The sequence below is a fragment of the Zea mays genome, chromosome 7, assembly GCF_902167145.1.
Source record: "Zea mays cultivar B73 chromosome 7, Zm-B73-REFERENCE-NAM-5.0, whole genome shotgun sequence".
Taxonomy (NCBI): domain Eukaryota; kingdom Viridiplantae; phylum Streptophyta; class Magnoliopsida; order Poales; family Poaceae; genus Zea; species Zea mays.
The window spans coordinates 119,152,512-119,166,308 of NC_050102.1; positions in this window are offsets into that span (position 1 = coordinate 119,152,512).

Genomic DNA, 13,797 nt, shown 5'->3' on the forward strand with positions numbered 1-13,797 from the left:
ACCCCCTGAAGGCGGTGGAGGAGCTGGCAGCCGAGGATCCCATGGCGGCGACCGGGCCTTCGCAGGTGGCTTAGTGGGTGTGGGGGAGTTAGTAAATTTTGTCTGTGTTACTGAACCTTGGTTGCTGCGCAGGTTCATGATTTTGGGCCTGCGCACGCAACCGCTACTGATACTACTAATTTTGTGGCGGCTTCGACCGTGGTTGCTGGAAATGAATCGGATGATTCTGTGTCTAAGGTTTTTGAGTCTGATGATTCTGGGAGTTCGGTTGTGTGGACGGAAGAGTCTTCGGATGAGGATTTGGATTATTTTGCGGCCTTGGATGTGGCTGCGACGGAGGCTTCTCCGCATGTGACGGATGCTGAAGTTTGTCCTGGTCCGAGTGTTGGGCATAGGCGGCGAAGGGCGGTGGCGAAGCGTAGAGTGAGTGAGGTGGAGGGTGGTCGTATTTGTGTGGACAGGGCTGGCAAGTGGGAATTGCTGTCCTCGCCGGTTGGGGCGAGTGTAGGTGAGGGGGAATTGCGAAGTCTTTTTGAGGGTGAGGAGCTGAGGATAATGCTGTTTAACTATAGGGAGATGGGTATCATCCCGAAGATTGAACCAATGTAAGGTGTGATGCCCTCGCTGTACGTATGTAACTATAATTTGTATGATGAGGCTGTGTGCCTTCGCTGATCCGGCCGTGCCCGTACGGGACTTGTGCACTAGGTCTAGCGCGTTTATTATGATGGTCCGGCTGTACCTGTAGTCGGTCTTTGCATGGATAGTCTTTTGAGGGAGACTTCGATTTTGCGCAGTTGTTGTGCTAGTCCGGCTGCACCCTTAGGCGACTTTTGCACGGATAGTCTTTTGGGGAAGACTGGTTTTGCGCACTTGTTGTGCTGGTCCGGCTGCACCCTTAGGCGACTTTTGCGCGGATAGTCTTTTGGGGAAGACTGGTTTTGCGCACTTGCTGTGCTAGTCCAGCTGCACCCTTAGACGACTTTTGCGCGGATAGTATTTTGGGGAAGACTGGTTTTGCGCACTTGCTGTGCTAGTCCGGCTGCAACCTTAGGCGACTTTTGCGTGGATAGTCTTTTGGGGAAGACTGGTTTTGCGCACTTGCTGTGCTAGTCCAGCTGCACCCTTAGGCGGCTTTTGCGCAGAGTGTCACACGCGAGGGTAGCCAACGCTGCCCCTCGCGGTGACGTTGTGTTGGTCGAATGCCGAAGACCGTCGATGCGGTCTTTTTTTGACGTTGTAATTTCTTGCGGGGGATTTTTTGCGTGTATATTACATGGCTCCGCCTCATTAAAAACCTCACCCCCCGGGAGGAAAAGAGTGCGGGCCGAAATAAAACTGTTTGGGGAATTACAAGGGCAAGTTGGCCCTGGGGAGTCAAACAAAAAATTTGCGAAGGTTGTCAATGTTCCAGAAATGTTCCAAGTCTTCGCCAGATTGTGTTGTTAATTTGTACGCGCTGGGAGACGACTTCGTTTTGACGATAAATGGTCCTTCCCACTTCGGCTCCAGCTTACCCCGTGACTCTGTCCGAGTTGTGCGGACAAGTACGAGGTCCCCTTCGTTGAATTCTCTCGGGATGACTGCGTGGTCACGCCAGGCCTTCGTTTGGGCTTGATATTTTTCGAGGGCCTGCAGGGCGAAGACACGGTCTCCATCAATGAGGTCTTTGGAAGTTGGCTCGTCGACGTCAGGTACTGCTGAAGCGCTTGTCCGCGGGGACCCATGTTTGATCTCCTGCGGGTTCATGGCCTCCGATCCATACAGTAGGCGAAAGGGAGTGAATCCGGTCGCTCGGCACTCGGTCGTGTTCAGTGCCCAGACTGTTTCAGGTAGCAGATCGGCCCATTTGCCCTTCTTGTCGTCGAGGAGCATTTTCTTGATCGCTGTGAAAATCTTGCCGTTGGTGCGCTCCACGACGTCGTTGGATTGTGGGTGGTATACTGAGGCGAAGGCAAGTTTGGTGCCAATGGAGAAACAGAAATCCCTGAAGTCTTGGCTGTCAAATTGTTTGCCATTGTCAACTGTGAGCTCAGACGGGACTCCGAACCGGCAAACAATGTTTTGCCAGAAGAATTTCTAGGCAGCCTTCGATGTTATTGTGGATACTACCCTCGCCTCGATCCATTTGGTAAAATACTCGACGGCGACGAAGGTGAACTTGAGGTTCCCTTGGGCCGTGGGTAGTGGCCCGACAATGTCTAGGCCCCAGCGCTGAAGGGGCCAAGTGTGGGCGATTAACTTTGTGAACTGCGAAGGGCTTCCTGAACGTGGAGAAAACTTCTGGCAGGCTTCGCATGACCTTGTGACCCGATTTGTGGCGCAGATCATGGCGGGCCAATAGAAGCCTTGTCGGATCACCTTTGCGGCTAGGGCCCTAGGCCCTGCGTGAGAGCTGCAAGTCCCGCTATGGACTTCGCGCAGGATTTGGACGCCTTTGGTCTCGGTGACACATTTAAGCATGGGTTGGCTGACCCCCTTCTTGTAAAGCTGGCCGTCGATGAGTGCGAAGTCCCGGCTTCGGTGTTTGAGGCGCTTGGCCTCGTTGATATCGGTTGGATGATAGTACCCCTGCAGGAACAGGGTTATTGGTGCCCGCCAGTCTTCGGTCATGATGAGGTTGACTATGCGGTGGCCCTCGCTGTCATTGGTTATTTGGAGGCCCTCTAGGCTGCAGACGGCTGGCGTGCCGATGACATGGTAGAATACGTCGGAGGGCAGGGCCTCGCCTCTGGCGACTGCCTTGGCCAATGCGTCGGCCTCCTCATTCTTGGCTCGGTCCACATGCTGCAAGGTGAAACCTTTGAATTGCCTCTCGAGACTGTGGATAGCCGCGAGGTATTGCATAAGTGCGGGGTCCTTTGCTGCATAGTATTTCTCGACTTGGCCGGCGACTACCTTGGAGTCTGTTCTGATGATGCTGGTAGTGACACCAAGTGCCCTTAGCTTGCGAAGGCCGAGGATGACAGCTTCATATTCTGCGATATTGTTGGTGCATCTCTCAGACTCCAAAGCAAAGCTGAGGCGTGCCGCATATCTGTGCTTGACCCCTGTGGGTGAGGTAATGACTGCAGCGGCGCCTGCCCCCGCATGGCACCATGCGCCGTCGTAATGGATTGTCCACACCTTCTCTGCGGACGCGTCCAGCTGTGTTATTGGCCCAGTCCAATCGACAATGAAGTCTGCCAGGACTTGTGATTTGATGTCTGCCCTGGGCTCGAATGTGATATGGTAGCCGGAGAGTTTGGCTGCCCATTTGGCAATCCGGACTGATGCCTCTGGGTTTCTAAACAATTCGCCGAGTCCCCTATCTGAGGTGACCCAGACCTTGAACGCTTCAAAATAATGGCGCAATTTGCGCGAAGCCATAACAACTGCGTAGGCGATTTTTTCCAGTTCCGTCATATTGCATTTTGATGTCGTGAGTACTTCGGAGACGTAATAAACTGGACATTGCTTGATCGTGCCCTCTCTGCCCTGCTCTTGAACCAGTGCTGCGCTGACCGCCTGCAGTGAAGCTGCGATGTAGAGCAATAGGGGTAGCGAGGGGTTGGGGCTTGTAAGAATTGCCAACTCTGACAGGTACTGCTTTAATGAAGCGAAGGCCGCCGCCTGCTCTGGTCCCCATGCGAAGTAATTTGCGCCGCAGAGTGTTCAGAGGAAAGGGAGGCTTCGCTCTACGGATTTGGAAATCAATGCACATCCACCATTTGCCGCTCTTCTTCTGCACCATCACTACATTGGCGAGCCATGTAGGGTAGGCGACTGGCTCGATAAATTTGGCCTCAAGCAGGCGATGTACCTCGGCCTTGGCGGCTTCTGTCTTCTCATCAGACATCTTGCGCAGCCGCTGTTTCTTCGGTCTCATCGAAGGGTCGATTCCCAAGCTGTGCTCGATGATGGAGCGACTGACTCCGACCAGGTCGAGGGCGGACCAGGCGAAGACGTCTTTATTTTTGGACAGACAGCAGAGGAGTCTCTCCTCGTCATGCGAAGTGAGGTCTTCGCTGATGGTGACCGTTTGCTTGGGCGTTGCCTGGTCAAGGGGAACAGTCTTGGTCCCGTCGTTGCTCTGCAGCTGTGCCTTGTCATGTTCTTTGGCGGTTGGGCTGGCAGACTCGGGGACCTCGCGCGGGGTCATGAGGCAGTGTATGTTCCTTTGCCTAGGAACGAAGTCTCTTTCTATGTTGCGCGCGGCCTACTAGTTGCCGTAGACTGTGATCGTGCCTTGCGGACCTGGGATCTTCATGCACAGGTAAAGTCCGTGAATGGCTGCCTCAAACTTGTTGATGGAGCCCCGACCCATTATGGCATTGTATGGGTACACCATGTCGACGATGTCGAACGTGACTTGCTCGCTTTGTGCATTGGGTGCTACACCGAAGGAGAGGGGTAACTCTATTTTGCCGACAGGAAAGGTGCCCTTGCCGCCGAAGCCATACAGTGGGTTGTCCGAAGGCTTAAGCAAGCTGTGGCTGATGCCCATGCGGTCGAAGGCATGGAGGAAAATGATATCCGCCTGGCTGCCATTTTTCGACTAAGACTTTGTGCAGGTCCCAGCCTGCCACGCTGCAGTTGATAACCATGGCGTCGATGTGGGGTGCGCTGCGCAGGTCGACGTCTCGAGCGTCGAAGGTCAATGGCACATGGGACCACTTTGTCTGCACGACTGGACCGGTGACGGCGACGTGGTTGATGCTGTGGTAGTGGTCCCTCTTTTGTCGCTTCGTGTCGAAGTCGACGCTGGACCCCCCAGTGATCATGTGAATGACTCCGCGATACGGCTGATCGGCGAAGTCTTCTTGCTTTGGGGCTTGGGGGTGGTGGGGATGGTGGATGTTTTGCTATTGCGGATGTGGAGGTGGGGGTGGGGGAGGTACGATTTGTACCTCCTGGTGGTGTTGGTATGCATGGTGGGGTGGATGCGGAGCGGGGCCGTGGTTGTATGGCTGAGGGGGTTGTTGATATGTGTGCGCGATAACTCTAGGGTTGTCGGCTGGTTGCGCCCGCGCCATCCTGTCTCTGGTGGCCTTCGTCTCTGGGCAGTCTCTTGTAGGGTGCGCGCAGTCTTCGCCGTGGAACAAGCAGTAAACTCTGCGCGGCTGCTGCGCACGTCCCCGACCCCGGCCACGAGTTCCGTTTCCACGGCCCTGGGGGATACTCCTGGCGGCGAGGGGCCTCACCAGCGGGGTGCTGGTTGGCGATGTTGTGTACCTGTTACTGACTGCAACCGTCCCGACCGGAATCTGTCTGCGAAGGCCTCGTCCACGTACGGCTGGACTACGGAGGGTCTTTAGGTTTCCTTTGAGACTCGACTTTGCGCTGGTGGATCTCTTCGGATCTGGCGTATTTTTCGAATAGCTGATACAGCTCCTGGAGATTCCTGGGCGGATCTCTGATGCAGTGGCTGTAAAGGACGCCAGCCCGAAGACCACTGATGGCGTAGTGAATGGCGATTTGGTCATCAACCGAAGGCAGTTGTGACTTGAGAGTCAGAAACTTGCGGTAGTACTCCCGCAGAGTTTCCCTTTCCAGCTGCTTGCAGAGTGAAAGTTCAGCCAAGGCGTCGGTGTCTGGGCGGTACCCTTGGAAGTTGAGCAGGAATTTGTCCCGGAGACTTCTTCAGGAGTCGATGGACAACGGGGGCAACCTGGTGTACCAGGTGAGTGCCGGGCCTTCGAGGGCGATGATGAATGACTTGGCCATGGTGGCGTCGTCCCCTCCGGATGATGCAACGGTGACCTGATAGCTCATGATATACTGTGCTGGGCCAGTGCTGCCGTTGTACTTGGGATAGGTCCCTGCCCTGAAGTTGGCGGGCCATGGTGACACTTGCAGGTGGGGCGCCAAGGGACTCTGCTCGTCAAGGTAGTTGACACCTTGGAATGCTGCGGCGTGCGGGATGGCGTGTCCGCGCTGAGGGATGAACGGGTCTTCGATTTGTGCGTGCTGTTGGAGGGGTGGACCGTGTTGCAGACCGAGTTGGCCTTCGCGCTGCATGAGCGCGATCTCTTGCTCAAGCTCCTGAGCCTTTTGCTCTTCGTCGCGTATCATTTGGCGCACCTTGGCTTGCGCAGACACACGTTGGCGCTTGGCCTCGAGGATCTCTTTTTGCTTCTGGAGGTTGCGGTTTTTGATGCACAAGGCACGCAGCTGTAGATGTTCCTCTGCTGAAACGCCGATGACTTCGCCGTCCTCGGTGGCGTCCGCGCCCTCCAGTGGAGCGAAGCCTGGGGGAGGTTGCGGTTGTCCTCCGAAGCTGCAGGTGCGGAGACTGCCTTCGGGTGTGGGTAGTTCATTGCGCTGCCTCTTGCTGAGTGTGTCGTCTTCGCAGGCTTCTTGGTGGGTGGTGTCGACAAGGGCCTTGCCCTTTTTCTCAGCCAGCAGCGCTGCCTTCGCAGCTTCGTCAACGGATGGGGCTACCTTCGAGCTAGCTCTCTTGGGTGCCATCGCGGGTGGTTTTTCGTAGCACGAACGATGGGCGCCAAATGTTGGAACTTGCTCTCCCGAGCAAGGTGATCCAACGAGGGAGTGAAAGTGATGCAGACAAGGTTTTAGCTCAAGAAGGCAATTGCTCTATTAATCTAGCCTCTCAAGGGCACTGTGCGGGGGTATTTATAGGTGCCTGAGTGCCCAGCGTCTTGGGTTAAGGACGCATGTGCCCTCAGTCGCCCAGGTTATCCCCGGAATGTTCCTATAAAGCAGGGTTACAGACTGTAATTACAGAGAAGCCTTTACAAATTAGGCCCGTAATGCGCAGCGGCCACGCGGGGCCTGTTACAATGGGCCGGATTGCACGTGGGCCTTCATGTTGGACGAGGCCGTGGGATGGGGCGACCTCGTCGTAGGCCTTCGTCCTGCGGCGTGTTGGACGAAGGGTGGAGTCTGCCAGTCGTCTTGTCTCCGTTGGTGCAGCGAGATTGGCGAAGGCATCGAGCAAAGGGTAGCGTCTTCGCCTTCGCCCCAACAACCCCCCAACCACCACAACTAAATCTGAACATCACATTCAATACAAGAGCTCTAGCATTCACTCCTAGACACAATTCAAAAGATCAAAGCCTCTCCAAGTCCCAAATTCATCTCAAACACTTAGTGACTTGTGTGAGAGAGATTTTGTGTTCATTTGAGCTCTTGCCTCTTGGATTGCCTTTCTTTTTTCTCATTCTTGTTATCAAGTGACTTGTAATCAAAGCAAGAGACACCTAAGAGTGTGGTGGTCCTTGCGGGGTCTTAGTGACCCAATTGATTAAGGGAAAGGCTCACTCAGTCTAAGTAACCGTTTGAGAGAGGAAAAGGGTTGGAATAGACCCGATCTTTGTGACCTCCTCAACGGGGACTAGGTTCTTTGGAACCGAACCTCGGTAAAACAAATCACTGTGTTCATTCACTTGATTTCCATTTGATTTGTTTTCCCCTCTCTCCCGGACTTGATTTAAGTTCTAACGCTAACCCCGGCTTGTAGTGTGTGTTTAAAGTTGTAAATTTCAGATTACGCCTATTCACCCCCTCTCTAGGCGACTTTCAGCGTGGTCCTGCTCGGTGTTGAGAACGGCGACCAGGTTCACCATGCTGCTCAATCTAGGATTGCCCTCACCAACTGGTGAGACAACACACCTCTGGTACTTCTGGTCGAACGACGGGGGTAGTACTTCAGGTCGAGGCCATCAACTACCCCGCTGAACAACAAATAGTACTGTGAAAGCGCACGCTGTGCAGCATCCTGCATGGATGCCTCGGCAGTGTCCCGCTCAGTGATAGAATAATGCTCTGAGTAGGCCTCTACACCCTGGAGATCATCGTCCAGACGGCGCACCAGGCAGGTAGCCTCCCATTGGTCCGGGTATAACCCGCGACGGTGCTGGTAGACTACAGTGTAGTACTCGATGGACCAAGTGTGTCGGTCGAGGGCCCGACGCAACAAAGTGTCGAGAGCATCATGGAAATGACAACTGCGAGCAGCATCACGAGTGATGTGTCGGACAATCCATCCTTTCGGCCCCTGCTCCTCCAAAAGCTCTATGTTGTGGCCCGACCTGCCACCATCGTCGTCATCTCCGTCAGGGTCTCCCCCAGCAGCCGGGATGCCATGTGGTGGTGCAGGGGCACCTCTAGCTGAGGCGCAGGGGAGGGCTGCCTCCTAGACTCCTCCTGCTGAGGCGAGGGGGAAGAGTCCTGCTGCTCCTGCTCCTGGCATCGACGCGCCTATTCCTCATGCAGGCGGTGGTGCAGTCTATCTAGGTGGCTCGACTGTCTTGTCACCGTGCGGCGCAGTGGACACTCCACAGGGCGATAGGGCAATAAAGGGATCACCGACTTATGTGCAGTGCATCTAAGACAGACTATCTACAAAAGATATAGTAAGCACAAGAGTAAGAATAGAACTATATCACCAGCAAGTAAACCAATAGCAAAGTAAGATAAAAAATTTGTAAGATGAGTATATAGATACAAGTATAACATAGAATTGGTCAAGATGACCAACTTTTGATGTGACACCAAAGGTCAAGGTGAGAATAAGGGTCTATAGTCCTTAGGGCGACCATTCTAGCCTAGGTTAGCAATCCCACAATTTATTACTTATAAAGAAACTTAGTTTTCATATTTAAATTCAAACCGTGAACAAAATCACTCAAATCTTGAAATGCAACATTTTAAACTGTATATCTGACTTAGAGGAGTCCTACAAAATTTATTTCACAAATTTTCAGGTTCAAAAACTTGAGTCACAATTTTTCCAAGGTTCTTTGCGTATTAAACTAAGAAAGGAAAAGGAAAACAGAAAAAAACACTTTGCATGCAAGCCCCTCGAGTTTCAGCTAACTGCAAACGGTCACCACCAGGTCGTCGACCACTATTCTCTGAGTCTATGCCATTTTATAGAAAAACCCCTCGGCTTTGGCTTATTTGCGCACGACATTCGTCTTCTACCTCGGAACAGAGAGAGAGGGAGAGACATGAGCGTGGCTCGGTTGATGGCTTATCGGTGGTGAAGATGAACTAGGCGAGGGTCGGTGAGGAACGACGGTAGACGACGAGCTCGCTGGTGCCCTCGGCTTTGCGAACGGTGGACGACGACGCTCGGTCCACGCACGCCGGTGGGAATCGATGAATGGCAGCATCGACGGGGGTGTGCTCGAGTCTTCTCTGAGCTTGATCAAGGCTCCAGTTTTTGGCTGGACAGTGAAGCGAGGGATGATGCTTGGTTTGGGACAAATGGCGGCAGTGGGAGCGCGGCCACGAGCTCAGCTCGCGTCGGCCATGGCTGTTTGGTGTGGTGATGGCGAGAGGAGGAAGAAGAGAGCGAGGCGAGTGAGAGCGAGACGCTGGAGTGAGTGGGAGAGAGTTAGTGAGGTGCGGTGGAGTGCCCAACCAAATGAGCTAGGCGCGACTGCTGGCTTGTCCAGCGCACGGACAAGGCCTGGCGTGGAGCAGGGTGCGCCGCACACGCGTCCACGAGCGCGACACTTGGCAGTTGCATCCTATCCGTCTTGCAGGCGCAGAAGACACAAATGGGGAGCACGAAGTGTCGCCCGCTCCAGCCATTCCGCTCCCCTCTCTAACAACTACCACTTTGCTATTGGTGTTAGGGTGGTTTAGTGGCTAGATTTTGAATTATAGATCTCCAAACTTTGGTTTGTCAGCACTACACCCTAAGTAATTATTTACAATTTTTGTAATTGGGACAATGTGATTTGAAGATTATTTATTTTTGAAGATGCTGAAGTTTGAAAAGAGGTATAAGGTTAGAATTAGAAAAATTAGGGTTATCCCCATTTCCTTTTTGGTTTCTGAAGAAACTTCATTCATCAAGCACACAGTCACTAAATCACTTCATCACATATAGTTTAAGAAACTATCATTACCTGAACTCAAGAGTTGGTAGACTAACCATTATCAATCCAAATTAATTAAGTGAGGTTACTCACACTCTAGTACTCTAAGAAAGTCTAAGTCTAAGAGAATTAGGTTTTTACTATTGGTGCCAGCAAGGGTTCACATCACAACCATTAGGGGAATTTAAGATTTTAATGGAAGTGATAATATGATTGATGATGCTCATGATAATGCCCTTATGATGCACATGCCATGGATGAGTATGCTAAACAATTGTGGTGTTACAACACCAATCATGCGAACATATTGCATAATAATGATCTATGTGTCGTAACTAGATCCTAGGTTCGAGAACCACTAAAATCGGAGTTATAACGAATGCGATACGAGTTTCCGAAGTTTATGTGCTTGGATAAGTTAAACATGGGTGAAAACAATTAAGTGCTCAATTTTGAAAATATGTTGCATAACAAAATAAGGTTACTAGATTGTAGTTAATATTAGTATGAACCTAATACGACTGGAACGGACCAAAAAAGAGCTAAAATGGATTAGTTATGATTTAAACAAGCTTTTGGAATTATTCCTCTACTAGAATTCATTTTCTATATTAATTTATATAATTTATTTTCTCTCTCGGTTGCGGTTATCAATTTCCAGGAAGTCCATGGTTACTTTGGCTAAAAACAGGACCTATATTAAAGGTTTTATCACTGCCACCGGACTGAGGGTTGATTACATAGAAACATAAAGGCTCTTTTGCAAATTACCGAGGCCGAAGGGGTATGAGCTGTTTCTGGCCACATGATATGAGATGGAGGGCCATGATTACATCAGAATGACATCGAACCGGTATGCACGCCAAGCCATTGGATTTAAGATCTAGGGTCCATGTTTTAAATAACCGTGATCAGATCACCACCGCACATCAGCCATCCCATGGTCGATGATGCACCTCGAATCGGTACGCACCCTGCACTAATCTCAACCGTCCCTAATAGAATCAATGACTCCAATCCATCTCCTTCATCCCGCAGGCAGGCCACGGTGGCGCGCCCTGACCGTGGCGGCGCTTTCGCCGGAGATGGCACCACGACCCATAATACCGGTTGTCCGTGTGCGTAATATGAAGAGTAGGTTGAGGCAAAACAGGGAAGTACACCCTTACCGGTGGTTAGGGTGATGGCAGGGGTACTCCTGGGGAGGTGCGAATCCGAGGGGAAGGCCTATACTCCGATGAGCAATTCGTCGAGCACCAGCGCAGCACCACACCCGCGCAGACCTCGAAAGCAATCCCGAAGGTGCAGTGGAGCTCCCGGACCCGCCGGTGACTCCCAATCGACGGCGCAGGCACACGACCACGACGATGTCCGAAATTTCCCCGCGACGACGAGATCTCAGCGGCTTTCGAAAGATGGCTGGTGAAGCGAGGTGCCCACGACACCGCTTTATAGTCCGCACGAAGTCCGCGGACCACGATGCAGGCAACCAAGCCTGAGAATCACGCGGCGACATTGTTTGTTACGCGAGCATGGCGGGTGAGGAAGGTGGTGCTGACGGGGCTAGCCCATCTGCCAGCCGCGGAGTGCACGCACGCGCAGCAACGCGGAGACTGCCCGTGGGCCGCACCTGTCAGATGCCGAGTGGGTGCGATCGGCGCGTGTCGCACGGGTGTTGGGCCACGCACAGGGTTAACGGGCCGCGTGTGTGTGGAGAAAGGAGAGGTGGGCCGAGGAGAGGAAGAATTGGCCCAAGCACATAGACGAGTTTCTCCTTCTCTTTTCTTCTTTTCTATTTTCTTTTCAAATTCCAAATTTAAAGATTCAAACTCCTGTTTTAAATTTCAGATTTTGAAATATTAAATACCATCTTAATGTGAATATAACTCCCACTGTTTGCATTTATATTATTTATCTTTCTTCCTATTATTTAATTATGAAGAGGGTAATTGACTATTAAAATTCCTTTCTTTTTACTCATTTTTTGTTTTCTATTCTCATTTGAATTTAACTTATGATTCCTTTGTTTTGATGAAGACACTTTCAAATGTCTAATTTTTTTTCAAGAAAATGATTTAGTTAACATTATGACCATTTACTTTAGAAAGGGGTGAATTCTAAAGTTTAATTATTTATCAAGGGTACTTTATTTTGATTATTTTTTCTAACTGATTTCCTTATATCACATGCTTAGGATTTAGGTGTTACAAATTCTACCCCCTTAAAATAATCTCGTCCTCGAGATTAGTAAGAAAAGGATGTATCCCTAGCTTGTCTCAAAACATATGCACAATCAAGAACCTCAGCATGATGCATAACGTATGATTAAAACATAGGGTCAAATAGACCTTATTACTATTCCTAAAATAATAAAGTATTAGCTACTACCTACGGTATTATTTAGGTCTTACAAATACTACTCTAAATATATATACACTAATCTTGTTGCTCATTCCCCTCTTCACTGGCTTCTTCACCATCAACCGACACCTCTTCCGGGTTTTTGGGTTCTTCGGGATCAGTTTCTGCTTCCACATGGTTGACCTGACCCCGATTGACGGATAAGGCCTGACTCTTGCCTCTTGAGGCCTGACCTTGCTTCATCGGAGCTGGAGTTGTATAAGCGACCCTATTGGGACAGTAGTTGGTAAAATGTCCAGCCTGCCCACACTTGAACCATGACCTGTTTGTGGATGCATTAGGAGCAACAGGTCCTGCTGAAGTGTTTGCTTGAGGAGTAGCTTGGGTTTGTTAAGTCTGTTGCTCGGAACTGCCACGAGTTGGTGTACTTTGAGGTGTAGTATAATGGGGACGAGTACTACCCCCAGCCTGTCTTGGTTAGTAGCCCTTCTTTTCTCTCCTAGCTCAACTCGTCTGTGTTCCAGGGCTATAACCTTGTCTAGCAGTCTCTGGAAGGACGGGAATGTGTCAAACATTAGTTGGTATTGGAGTGGTCCGATCAATCCTTCCAGAAATAACTCCTACTTCTTCTCATCATCGTCAACTTCTCTGGGAGCATATCAGGATAGCTGGATGAATTTGTCTCTATATTCGCTTACTGACTCGCCTCCCTATTTGAGGGATAGAAACTCCTTCTTGGTCTTTATAAGACCATCAGGAATATGGTAATTCCTGAAGTGAGTGGAGAATTCTGCCAAGGTAAGGTATTAGCAGCAGCATGTGTTGCGCAGTTTGCATCCCACCAATCCGCAGCGGGGCCAGTGAGGCGACCCGATGCATAGAGTATTTTCTCCCTGTCAGGGCACTGGGCTATGCTGAGCATCTTTTCCATGGACTTTAACCAGTTGTCAGCTTGTAGTGGGTCCGAGGAGTCAGAGAATGTAGGTGGCTTATGACTCATAAACTCTAGGTGCTTATCCCTGGGCGGAGCTGGCGGTGGTGGATGTGGTAGTTTGTCACACCCGGGTTCTAGGGGTCCAAAACCCGGGCGTGAGATAATCATCAAGTGTGCTAGGATCAAATCTCACACATATGATGACACATGGTACAGAAACGAATGTCACAACATTAATATATAATGGAGTTCTGTATAAAATAATTAAATAATTGCATCAGGAGACAAGGCATGTACCACTACGAGGCCTTTACAAAGTTCCACTAGTTTTTGAAAACCCGCTACGATTTCTGAGAAGGGCAATATAGGAATCCCTCGTTCAAAAAACCATCACAGCATGATCGACCTGAGAACCTCCCTATACACATCTCCTCTATCACCCTTGCCCCTTTTGGGTAAGGTAGTCTTCCACTAGCTTTCCTAATCAGTCAACCAAGGATGTCCCATACCACCCTTGTGGTAGCACTGTTGTCCCGAGTGGTCGCTCCATGTTCCAATTAACATAATGGTCTTACATGAACAATAATTAAAACAACAACAAAATTGGAACATGATCATAATATAACATTAATTTCCCAAAACCAGGTAGATCTACCAATAGCAAATCTA